The following is a 13,386-nucleotide window of genomic DNA, read 5'->3' as shown; positions in this document are numbered from 1 at the left end:
TCTGAATGAAGGATTGATATTCTAGAGAGTATGATACCGAGATATACCTACTAGATTTGTTCTACTCTGATGATGTTATTATGAGTTCTGAATGATATGGTTATCATATATATGAAAATTTGGATGGTTTGTGCTTGTTAGTAACGTTAAAAAACAGTTGAAGGTATTATTAACAGAAGCTCTAGTTCTGAGTTCAGTTTGAATTGAGTAATAAATTTATGATTTTTTTCAGTGATGCACTATTGAACTGATTGGAATGTGTTTTATTACTAGAATGTAAAGTGATGGTTCATGTTTTCATACGGTTAATGTCATATTAAAAAGAACTGTTCGACCAGTGATTTAAATACGTCACTTTTATGTCCGTATTGAGAATTTAGTGATATCATTTATTTGACGAAAGCTGTCACATGTTCCTTGATTTCAAGAATTAAAGTATCGAATGTCAGAAAAAGATCTGAAGTTTAAGGCATTATTAATGGATTTAGATATTTAAAGATTTCAAGTAATTATCGATCAATCTCTGAGAAAGCAATTATAGTTACAGATGCCTAGATGGAAAATCCTTATTTATTTTTGTGAGTACTGGTTACTGGATTGATCTTATTTGATGATGGTCTGATTTTAGCTAAATTAAAAGCTAAAGCGATGTTTTCATTGCAAGATTCAGAATCTCAAAAATGTGTTAACGAATGGTAAGCTAAGCGAGTTCAATATGAGTCGATTTTGATTCTGAATTTCAGGTCTGACCTGATAACTGATGTTATTGTTCTGAGATTGAAATTGCGTTCAGATGAATTCAGAGCTTATGTAGGAAATTTTTGTACGAGGCTCAGTAGTAGCTTGTTGGTTCATTCTGGGAGTAATAAAAATGTGCAGTTACTTGAAATAGATGTTTTGGTGATCGAGTATGTAACCTGATATTTTTGACTTTATGCTCAGATGTCGATTTCATAATGGATAAAAGTCAAAATGTTATATTTATACATATATGGTTGATTTTATATGTATCATGGACAAGTATGCTAACTTGTGAGTTTGATGGTGTTATATAGGCTTTATTAATCTTATGGCATTGGTAAAGGTTTATACTTATTCTATAAAGTTCATTATTGAAACGTTATATTATGTTTAAAGTTTATACGAGCTTACTAAGCATTCATTTCTTACGTAGTTATTTCCTTTGTTTTATAAATTATCAGAAGCTCGATCAGTTGGAAGTTCGTTGGAGATCTATCACACTATCCAGTGGATGATTCAGTAGTTGTTGAGTAATTTGGCTAAGGTTTATAATGGCATGTGTAGGGCGCTTTATAATGATATTATGGTGTATGTGTAATTATGTATTGGTATATTTAATCTTTGGAAAGCTATGTTGATTGGATTCACTTTGATGCCTTACCAAGTTTTGATGTTTTGGTAACTTTATAGTGCTTGTTTATAAGGTTCTCTTGGCATGTTGATCATAGTTGAACATGTTTGTGCCTTGATGTTTATGTATGGTTTATGGACTTGTAATGCTTGTTTAGGTAAGTCCTTTTGGTCACTTTTTGACAATGAAAGTGTATGGCTTGTTGGTACAAATTGTTAGCTTGAAAATGGTCAATTGTAATGTACTTTAGGTACATAATGGTATGAGGCTATTATGGTATGTCTTGAACGGTTTGGAAATGGTTAAATGTCGTATGTTTTAGTATCTAAATGGATTAGATTTATATGCATGAAATGTGTCATATGAACTTGTTTATGTATGCGATATTTGGATATTAATGGTGGTGCCTTGACTGGAATATTTGTTAATTGAATTAAATTTTTGGAAGTGGAAAATATATGTGTGTTTATATGAGGTTTTGGTGCTTTGAAAGTGTGCATAATTGGTCTATATGTTCACGTATGGAATGAATTTTAAAATGGTTTGATTTTAGGTAAATATGGGTCCACACGGCCTGAGACATGGACGTGTGTCTCAGCCATGTGAGGCAATGACCTGGCCACACGACCATGTGACCTCTGTTTTACAAATTTTGCAACTTTTTCCTAAAATTTCCAAATTATTTCAAATTGGTTCTGATTTGCTTCTAAGCTATTTTTAAAACCTCAAGGGCTCAATTTAGGGACAGTATGCATGTATATGGATGATTTATGATATTATTTAAATTATTGAATGTTTAAATAATTAAATGTTTTTTTATTATATGCTAATGCTCAGTAACACTAATTCGACGACGGAGATAGGTTAGGGATGTTACAAGGTGGGTTACAAATATTTAAACCGATCTCGATTTAAAGCAAGTGGGAATTAGTTCACCCGAGTGATAAGAGAGCTCATAAGCTATACTAATAAAAGGAAAGTCATTAGTTCTAGTGAAACTATGGTAAGATAGGAAGTTTTCCCTGGGTTAAATAGATGCGAAACATTCACCAAGGCAGATATAGCCAAAATGGCCATTAGGAGGGTAGGTTGAAGAACGTATTTTATAACTAAATAGAGGGAAGAAGAAATCTGATCTAGAGTAGGGTTTAAGGAAAGAATATTGGAAAAGGAAGGATAGAGTTCGTAAAGATGGAGAGACATCCAGTGGAGCAATTTAGGCTAATCGAAGGATGAAAGAATAACTGAAAAGGAAATTACTCAATGATCTATCTACCAAAGGATAGGATCAGAATAGGATGAAGTCCACTATGATGAGTTTGATAGAAATTTCCTAAACATGCAAGGAGTTTATTTACAATTATTTCTATTTAATTAAATCCCTACAAGATGGGGTCTATATACATGTAGTGTGAGAACTCACTAAGTTCATTCGAACTTATAAAGGTTTAATTTGTGAATACAGGATCTGTGGGATAAGGAAATCAAGGAGGGACCAAGTCAGGTTAGAAAGCAAGTACATTTAGAAACTTAGCCATCGGGCCAAAAGTGATGAAACCAGTTAGTCCTTGTAGAGCCAAAACTTAAAGATAGAAAACTTTTATTTAAGGATTTTGCTGTAAGAGATTTATGTATATGTATATTGGTTAAAATAAGTTTTACTTAAATTTATTAAGTTTAAATATGATTCTTAGTCTCAAATCGGGTCCTTTTGTGTCACTCCATACTCGGATTTTATGTTCAGGTCGGGTAAAGGTGTTACATTTGTAGTCCAAACACCTAATGATGTAAAGCTGGTAGAATATAAATGAGTATTTGCGTGAACACGAAATAAGAAAAAATAAGTTGTAAGATGTAAAACACGACTTGTAGTACAAAGGGTTTCTAGAAAGGCTCGACACTATGGTTGATTCAATCACGTTTTGATATCTTATTAGTCTGGCAGTACACGAAAACCTTGACATTTTTCTAATGGATGTTGTTACATACTATTTGTAGGGTACACTTGAAGTGAAATTTATTTGAAAATCCTTTAAGAATTTAAAATCCCAGAAGGATATAGAGTTTTTAAGGAAAATTGCTTGATTAGATTAAAAAAAGTTTATATGGATTAAATCAATTTGGACGTATGTGGTACAATTAGTGAATATTTGTTGAAAGAATGTTATAGAAACGATCCAATTTGTCCATGTGTAGGTCTGGATCAGATTTTGTGATAATTATTGTTATGTTGATTATTTAAATCTTATTGGAACTGCTGAAGAGCTTCAAAATGTAGTAAATTTTTTAAAGAAAGAATTTTAGATGAAAGATCTTGGGAAAACAGAGATTTGTCTTGGTTTGCAAATCGAGCATTTAAAAGATGAAATTCATGTCCATAAGTCAACTTATACAAAAAAGATCTTATAAACACCCTAGAAGAGGATCCAGGGGGACACGGAGAATAGAAGGCAAAAAATACACAAGAACAGCCATCAAGATCAGCTCAGAAGGAGGATCTACATCAAGACTGAAGATTTTCATCCAATTTCCTAGAAGTTCTTTAAGTTTCTGTATGTTTTGTTGTTTTCCAATTTTTGAGATGTTTTCCATTATTATGAACTAAACTCCCTAAATACCTAAGGGAGATGAAACCTAAGACGAATCTTATTACTCTTTGAATCATATGATAAATACTTGTGCTTCTTATTAATTGTGAGATTCAACCCTTGCTTTAATATTCCAGGATATTAATTCAAGTTTTTGATGTGCTTATTCAGTGGAGCAAAAGTCCCTGTTTAAGAGTAGATCATTCATAATTAAGCAGAGTTGCATGCAATCCTAGAGATAGGACGACATAAATCTATCAGATTAGAGTCAAATCTAATAAGGGAATCTATAGATTGAGTTAACGCGACAATAGGGGTTTTAATTAGAAAGAGATTTCGATTAATCAACCTAGAGTCAGTTGTTTTTAGTCTCGAGAGAGATATTAACATAAGTCAGGGATTCCTACAGATTAAGTCAAGTGAATAAATCGTCTAATTCAGAGGTAATAAGTGAAGTCTAGGTGAATTCTTCCTTGGGTATTGTCTTCTCTATTGGTTTTCCAAAAGAATTTTCGAACTTTAATCTTTGTCGCAATCTTAGTTAATTAGATAAATAGTTTTAGATTAAAAATTCTCTTAATTGTTAAGCTAGATAATAAAAAGATAGTAATTACTAGTACTTTTAGTCCTCATGGATACGATATTTTCGATCTCACCATAACTATACTACGGTTCGATAGGTGTGCTTGCCTTAGTCAAATTTTTAGTTAGTTTCACGACCATCAAGTTTTTGGCGTCATTGCTGAGGACTAAGATATTAGGAACACTTAATTTTTATTACTTTAGCCATTCTTTATTTTTATTGCAATTTAATTTTGTTTTTTTTTAATTACTAAATTTTCTTTTATTTACTTCTGGCAGGTTTTTATAGTTTATGACTAGAAGAAACCCGTCAGGACCTTTGCTTTTTGATAGTGAGATCGAGAGCACATCTTGCAGAAATCAAAGAGAAATATGACAAAGCCTACAATATATAGAGGAAGAGTGACAGGGCGATATTCACACTAATACTGAGGACATGGCTGAAAATCAGAATAATCCGCTACCTCCTGTGGTTGTTACAAATTTAGTAGATCAGAATCCCGCTCCTCGTACTATGTATAATTATGCTAAACCTACTTTAGTAGGAACTGAATCGAGTATAGTTAGACCTACTGTTGCTGCAAATAATTTTGAACTGAAACCTAACACGATTCAAACGATACAACAGTTTTTCAGTTTGATGGTTTGTAGGACGAGGATCCAAACACTCATTTAGCAAATTTTCTGGAATTCTGCGACACTTTTAAGATTAATGGTGTTTCTGACGATGCCATTTGCCTTCGGTTATTTCCTTTCTCATTAAGGAATAAGGCTAAACAGTGGTTGAACTTGTTACTACGAGGGTCAATCACCACTTGGGAACAAATGACTGAAAAATTTTTACTTAAATATTTTTCGCCGGATAAAACGGCTAAATTGAGGAATGATATCTATTCTTTTGTGTAGATGGATCTGGAAACTCTTTATGATGCATGGGAGAGATACAAGAACTTATTGAGAAGGTGCGCTCACCATGTGTTACCTTTATGGCTCCAGGTTCAGACTTTTTACAATAGTGTGAACCCCTTAACAAGGTAACTTATAGATGCAGCAGCCGGTGGAACTTTAAACAACAAAATACCTGAAGAGGCTTACGAATTTATTGAAGAGATGTCACTAAATAACTATCAGTGGCAAGTCATGAGAAAGAAGCCGACAAAAGCGGCTGGTGTTTTCAACCTCGACGCGGTTACTATGCTATCTAACCAGGTAGAACTTTTAAATAAAAAAAAATTATGGTTTGTATGGTTCTACTCAGGTACATCCAGTGTTGAGGTGTGATTGAAATGGAGGAGGAGTGCACAACACAGATTATCCATCCGTTAACCCTGGCACTGATGAGGAATAAGTCCACTATATGGGTAATAATTCTAGACCTCAAAATAATGCATATAGTAACACTTATAATGCAGGTTAGAGGAACCATCCCAATTTCTCGTAGGGTGGTCAAGGAAATCAAAGGCCACAACATCCTCCAGGTTTTCAACAACCAACTTACCAATAAGAGAAGAAACCGAACCTCGAAGAGACGCTCACAAAATTCATCTCAGTGTCAGAAACTCATTTTTAGAATACCGAAACAGCACTTAAGAATTAGCAAGCGTCAATTCAAGGGCTCGAAACTCAAATAGGACAGCTTGCTAAGTTGATTTCTAAACGACCACAAGGAAACTTTCCAGGTAACACCGAAATTAACCCAAAAAAACAGCTTCATGCGATTACTGTTCGAGATGAAAAAGGGTTTGTTGAAGCTGAACCGAAATCAAGGCAAGACAATGTGGAAGATAAAGGTAAGGTTGATGTAAGCAATGATAAATAGAAACTCGTAAGCAACGAGTATAAACCTCGTGTGCCATACCCCAATGCGACAAGGAAAAACCACACAGATGAACAATTCGATAAATTCCTTAAATTATTAAAAAAATTACATATTAACTTACCATTTATTAAAGCTCTTTCGCAGATGCCAAACGCAATGAAATTTTTAAAGGAGCTCTTGGCTAATAAACGAAAGTTAGATGATGCGTAGCATGTGGAATTAAACGCAATTTGCTCAGGTATTCTACAGAATAAGATATCCAACAAGTTGAAAGATCCAGGGAGTTTTACGATTCCTTACTTAATTGGTAGTTTAAATATTAATAATGAGTTGGCTGATTTAAGGGCGAGCATTAATGACATGCCCTATAAAATGTTTAAACAACTAGGTCTTGGGAAACCAAAATAAACTAGGATGAGCATTCAACTGACAGATAAAATAATTAGATTTCCTAGGGGTATCATAGAAGAGGTGCTAATCAAAATTGATAAATTTATATTCCAAATTGATTTTGTTGTTCTAGACATGGAAGAGGATAATGACGTACCTTTAATTTTAGGAAGGCCCTTTTTATCAACTGCTAGAACTATCATTGACGTTGGCACAGGTGAATTGATACTTCGTGTAGGAGATGATACGATTAAATTTCAAGCTCGTGATTCTGCTAAAATATCTAGTAATTGAGATGATTGTTTAAGTTCTATTAATTTGAGTAATGTTGCAACTCAAACTTCTTTGCAGGAGTCCCCTTAGAAGAACATGATGGAGCCTCATTCTAATCCATGCCACAAAAACGGAGCAACTCACGAAGAACGGAGACTAAAAATTGATGAACTAGATGAATGGCGGACACATGTCTAGAAGAAACCAAAAATACGCAAGGAGTCAAATTGTAACGCCCCGTACCCGAGACCGTTGCCGGAGTCGAACACGAGGTGTTAACGGACTTAATTCATTTACTTACACAGTTTATTTTAAAATTTCGAGACAAGCTGGCTAACTGGATCACAGTTACTTTAAAAATCATATCTCGAGTTCCAAAACTCGAAAACTGATTCTGTAAATTTTTCTTGAAACTAGACTCATATGTCCATCTAAAAATTTTTTTCTAGAATTTTTGGTCAGGCCAATTAGTACAGTTTATTAGTTAAAGTCTCCCCGATTTTAGGGTTCGACTACTCTGACCTTCATGCATTACGACTTAGATATCTCCCTGTAAAGAGCATCAATAATTATTCCGTTTGTTTCTAATGAAACTAGACTCAAAAAGGAATCTTTACATATAAAGAATGACTTATAATTATCTCTGGTTAATTTATGGTGAATTTCTAAATTTGGAATAGGGGATCCAGAAAATGCTCTGGCCCTATTTTACAAAAACTTAAACATCTCATAAAATACAGCTTATATGGTCATTTCGTTTCTTTCATATGAAAATAGACTCATCAAGATTCGATTACATAATTTATTCACTATTTAATTCCATTCCTACTATTTTTAGTGATTTTTCAAATTCACATCACTGCTACTGTCAGCATATATTTAAGGTAAATTTTACCTATTTCATAATTTTCCAAGAATCAATTAGTAAATTGACATACATTATTTTCAAGTATAATCACGATTAGCCATGACGTACGTAGCACCAATAGGACCATGATCGGCCATTCCAATGGCTAATCATTACCAAGCATTTCCACACCACTTAATAACCATGTCATAAGACCATATATATACAAAATGACCATAATGTTATACTCAAAATATACGAGCCATTTTCGCATGGCTATACGAATATACATTACCAAAAGATACTTAAATAACAACAAGAGTCAGCCCTATACATGCCATTATCAAAATTCAACTAAAGGAGTACCAAAAGGGCTTAGATAGTGTGGACGACTTCGACTTTGACACTCCCGAGTCCGATAACTGACGAACAAAATCTATAAAATAGAGAATTAAAGCAACAGAATAAGCATTTGGATGGTTAGTAAGTTTTAAGTAATGAAATTATTCACAACTAAAGTATAGCGTTTGTATGACTAAATCAATGATTGCGTATATGCATATTCCCAAAATCATGTTTACTTCACGCTTCAGCCATTATATTCATACACTCAGGATCAAACCTAACTAAAGGCCGGAAGCTTGTTAATCAATTGAACGAATACTATTTAAAAAGGAATCAACTTTTCCGATGCATATACGAAACATACCTGATCGTTTGGATTTTATGAGCATATTAATTGAAATTATTACAGCAAGATCACTCATTTCCAAACCCAAGTACCTTCGGGATTTAGCCGGATATAGCAACTCGCACAAATGCCTTCGGGTCTTAGCCCGGATATAGTCACTAGCACAAATGCCTTCGGGACTTAGCCCGAATATAGTCACTAGCACAAATGCCTTCGGGACTTAGCTCGGATATAGTCACTAGCACAAAATGCCTTCGGGTCTTAGCCCGGATATCATCCGAATAATCATGCATATATCTCAATAAATCATAACACATCTATTTTTCATTTTTTGTTACTAGAACTCAAACACAAGACACTTATCAACCATTACCATTTTCGGCTCAATAGCCACATACAAAGAGCATGATTTTGATTTGCTTCATAACATGATCTCTTTACACATTCGGCTACTAGTCATAGTATAAACTAATTTCCTCGATATATAATTTAAGTAGAATCATTACATCGTCGTTTATTTGTTATGATTATATGTCATGGCTTAATCAAATCATAAACTAAGTTCCATTACTCAAAGACTTACCTCGGATGTTGTCGAACGACTTCAGCGGCTATTCGATTACTTTTTCCTTTCCTTTATCAGATTTAGTTCCCCTTTTCTCTTGAGCTTAATTTAACAAAAAAATTGATTTAATCATTTTGAACATCAAAGAGAAATTCAAGGTACTTAACCCTTATATATATATATTAGACATTAGAGTCATCACACGGGTACAAAACATAGCCGCAAAAGTCTTTAGCATAAATACCTATAATAACATCCAAATCATTAATTTTGTTAACACACGCATAACACATAAAGTTAACTAAAGCTATATTCCCTTATAAGGTAGTATCCTTAATGAGCTCATACCATGACTATACCTAACCGAATTCAAGTAAAGAATTTAGTACAATCACACATATTCACTAATGTTTAATTCTAGCATGCTTTCATATCTTATATACCTCATTCGGCCCTAACCGCTCAACTTAACTTATATATACAAATTCCATCTCGAAATTAAAAGTAGCAAAAATTCAATTAGGTTACAATAATGCCCATCAATGACCGAATTACTCAATCACATCTATAACCGATTTTCTATCTTGTTCATATTAATAGCCAATATCAACATTAATGCCGAATGCTTAAGCACAACTAAACTAAAAATTTACCCAACATCATTTTAATTTCCCATTTCCTACTCTTCAAATTATCAATTACAAGGTGATTTACATCTATATATTAAACCAAACTTGCTAGCACACAAAATTCCTTAACCGAATGTTATAAACCCAAGCCACACATATTGTTCATTAAGACCCTTCAATGGCCACATTCGGCACCTCCCTATGAACAAACCAATTTCAACCTTCAAGGAAAAGAAAAGAAATATATGTACTAAGAGCTTCAACTACTTGGCCGAATATCAAACCTCCAAACAACCAAAACTTAATCCATAGAATGAATAGAACTTGAACTAATCACCTTATTTATGCATAAATTTTTTAAGAATTTCAAAGTACTTACCTCTTCCTAAACATCAACCAAGCCGAACATGAAACAAGAGAATTCTTTTTTTCTTCCTCCCTCAAGTCACGGCAATGGAGGAGCAAGGATGAAACAACTTTGGTTTCTCCTCCCACTCACCTCATGTTTTATTATTCTTAATTCATTATTTTATTTTGTAAACTAAAATGTTAATAGAAAAATACATATTATCAATAATAGCCCATACCATGGCCGGCCACTACTTATCATAAATGGAAATTTGACATGCAAACCCATCATTTTTACAACATGCATTAATAGATCCTTATAGATTAACCTATCACATTTCAAAAGTGTCACACATAAGTCCTATTAACTAAATTCACATGCAATCGACTAAATCGAAGCTTAAAACTTTCACACATTCATATTCACATATTTTAGACAATAAATATCATATTCAAATACTTCGGTGACTCAGTTTAGCGGTCCCGAAACCACTTTCCGACTAGGGTCAATTTAGGGCTGTCACACAAAGCAACGCCATGATGAGCGTAGGGATGAAACAAAGTAATTTAAGGTCGGGGATAAGGTATTTTTAGATGAAAAAGAACCTCGAATTGCCACTTTAGAGCACAATACAAATGGAGCGATTCCCTTCATGGTATTGAATACTTTCCCACATGGTACAGTCGAGGTAACACATACTGAATTTGAAACTTTCAAGGTAAATAATACTCGACTTAGACCCTATTTTAATAAAATTGATAGCAGAAGTGAGGATTTTCAACTCCTCAATCCACTGTGACCACATGAAATTGAAGTAAGTCGAGATTAGACTCTAAATAAGCGCTTCTTGGGAGACAACCCAAGCATTAACACCACTAACTAGTTTATTTTAGCTATTTTTTTCGCAGGTATAGTGGCCCACACGGCTTGGACACACGGGCGTGTCCTTGGCCATGTGGAAACAGGGCTAAAAATCCCCAAGTATCGAGCTACACGACCATAAATTTGATCCACACGACCTGGACACAAGGGGGTGTCCTAGGCTATGTGAAAACTGGAGCAAAATTTTTAAATTTTTAACAAGTCAGACAGGTACACGGGCAAGGCACACGACCATGTGTTTGGACACACAGGCATGTGGGAAACCACACGGGCGTGGGAGAAGCGAACAACGAAGAACACGGCCGTGTGAACCATACGGACTAGACATACGGGCATGTCCCCAGGCTGTGTGACGATTGGGCATTCAATTTTCACGACAAACACGGGCTAAACTTGAGCCACAAGAGCATGTGACATAGCCGTGTGGCCCAACACGGGCCTCACACGACCGTGTCCCCTTTTTAACCCCCAAACCCTAACATTTCCTTCACTTTTGTCTTCTTCCTCAAAGCCTCCCATTAGCTGTCGCAGCCATCAAACCCCCCACACATGTGCCCCCCAATGCCAACCACACCAAGAGTCCTCCCCGTGGCCACCCCCTTCCCCTTTCCTTTCCTTTCTCTTTCTTTCTTCCCCCATCCTTTTTTCTTTTCCCCTTTAATCTTCTTCCTCTACTCCTAAACTTCCACCTTTATCACACGCGCACACTAGCTTCGTCCATCGCCATCCGCACCTCTGACCATTGACCATGGTTTCCTCTTTCACCCTCACCTCTATTTTATCCCATTTTACTTATTTACTCATTTGTTTCTTTATTTCTTTCTTATTTCTTATTTCTTATTTCTTAATTGTTATTTCATTTTGAGTTTAGTATATTTTTCATTAATTATTTAGTTTTTGATAGTCTTCATTATTATTACTGTTACTATTTAGGATTATTATGATCTATATTTTTATTATTACTACTTTTTTTTTTATTTTCCGGCTTTTTCAAGTTTTGCTTTAGCCTATTTAATTATTATAAGTACTTATATTCTCCTATATTTGCATCCATCTGTTTAGTTAGGTGTTGTCTTATTCCTTACTGCTATTGCTATGTTCCTATTATTCTAGTCTTTACTTTCATTAGTGTTAGGGTATACACCTTTTAGGATTATAGTTTTATTTTTACTTAGATTCTATTTTTTTCCTTTGTCTTGTGGTTAAATACTTAGTGCTATTTGACTTCTGTTATTTTCAGAAACACCATGACAAACACACGAGGCAAGAAGATTGCCATCCCCTCTTCGAAAAAGCGGAAGGGTCCTGTGCAACCCCCTCGAGTGCCTCAACTGAAGCTCGTCACCCGCTGCTTCAACTCTCCTCCAGCCCATAGGACGACTTGTTTTAGCTTTTGCGCGTGCGACCACTAGGTGTGGGCTATTGTATTGATTGGGCCGCTCTAGAGTAGGTTCAACTTGCCCACCTTGTTCGATTCCATCTCGCCACTGCCCCGTGGGATCGGTTCTTTTCAATTATCGAGCCCACCTATTCGGATCTTACCTTGGAGTTTTGCACTACTTTCCATCTACAGCATGTGATGAATACCCATGACGAGGCCAGTACTATTATTTTTAGACTGGCAGGACTCGTACGACACATGAGTGTACCAGAGTATGGAGTTGCTTTGGGCCTTTACACAGAGGAGTTTATGGCTTCCGAGAATTTTTTACATCTTCACCGTCATATACACTACTCGCCCTCCTGCTGTTGGACCGACCTTACGGCGAGTATTGTTCCCTATGATGCAAGTCGCTTAAAGGCGACTTCTCTTCCTTCAGCACTACGCTACATCCATGCTATTTTGGCTCGTACCTTGGCTAGGAGGAGAGAGAGCACTGGCGTCATTAGCACCACCGATGCTTACTTCTTATGGAGCATGGTGACTAGTCATGTATTTGATTTGGCATATTTTATCGCCCTCGCTTTTCGCCACCAGACAAACTGCCATAGGAGGGGCCCCATTTACCTTGGCCCCTACGTGACTCGCCTCGCTCGACACTTCGACCTCTTAGACAATCCAGAGATGTCAGTGACACTCACACTAGTAGGCCAAATGTCTCCTCAAGGAATATCTAGGATAATCTACATGAGGATGATAGAGTGACGCTGTGGATTCGACCCCCTCAGTATAGACTCATTCAGTCTGATGACCAGGATGAGCCAGAGGACATTACTGATATATCCACTACCACTACCACCACCGAGTCACCGACCTCCTGCTGCCACTTTGACAGATATATCCGAGCGATTCACTTGCTTTGAGTAGTAGTGCTTTGTGTAGTTTGACAGTATCGATGCAACTCTTCGACAGATTTGCCACCACCTCCACATCTCTCCTTCGGCACCATCGACCCACG

At 35.6% G+C, this 13,386-nt stretch overlaps 1 non-coding gene across 1 annotated transcript; it reads right to left on the bottom strand.

Moving 5' to 3' along the window:
- Window positions 1–5,415: 5,415 nt before the first annotated feature.
- On the bottom strand, window positions 5,416–5,522 carry LOC128279562 (small nucleolar RNA R71). Its single transcript, XR_008269764.1, has one exon. It is a non-coding gene; the product is annotated as a small nucleolar RNA R71 (small nucleolar RNA).
- Window positions 5,523–13,386: the final 7,864 nt, after the last annotated feature.

This window comes from Gossypium arboreum, chromosome 8 (genome assembly GCF_025698485.1).
Source record: "Gossypium arboreum isolate Shixiya-1 chromosome 8, ASM2569848v2, whole genome shotgun sequence".
Taxonomy (NCBI): domain Eukaryota; kingdom Viridiplantae; phylum Streptophyta; class Magnoliopsida; order Malvales; family Malvaceae; genus Gossypium; species Gossypium arboreum.
Note: the sequence above shows the minus strand (reverse complement) of the source record. Positions and strands in the feature narration are given on the sequence as shown.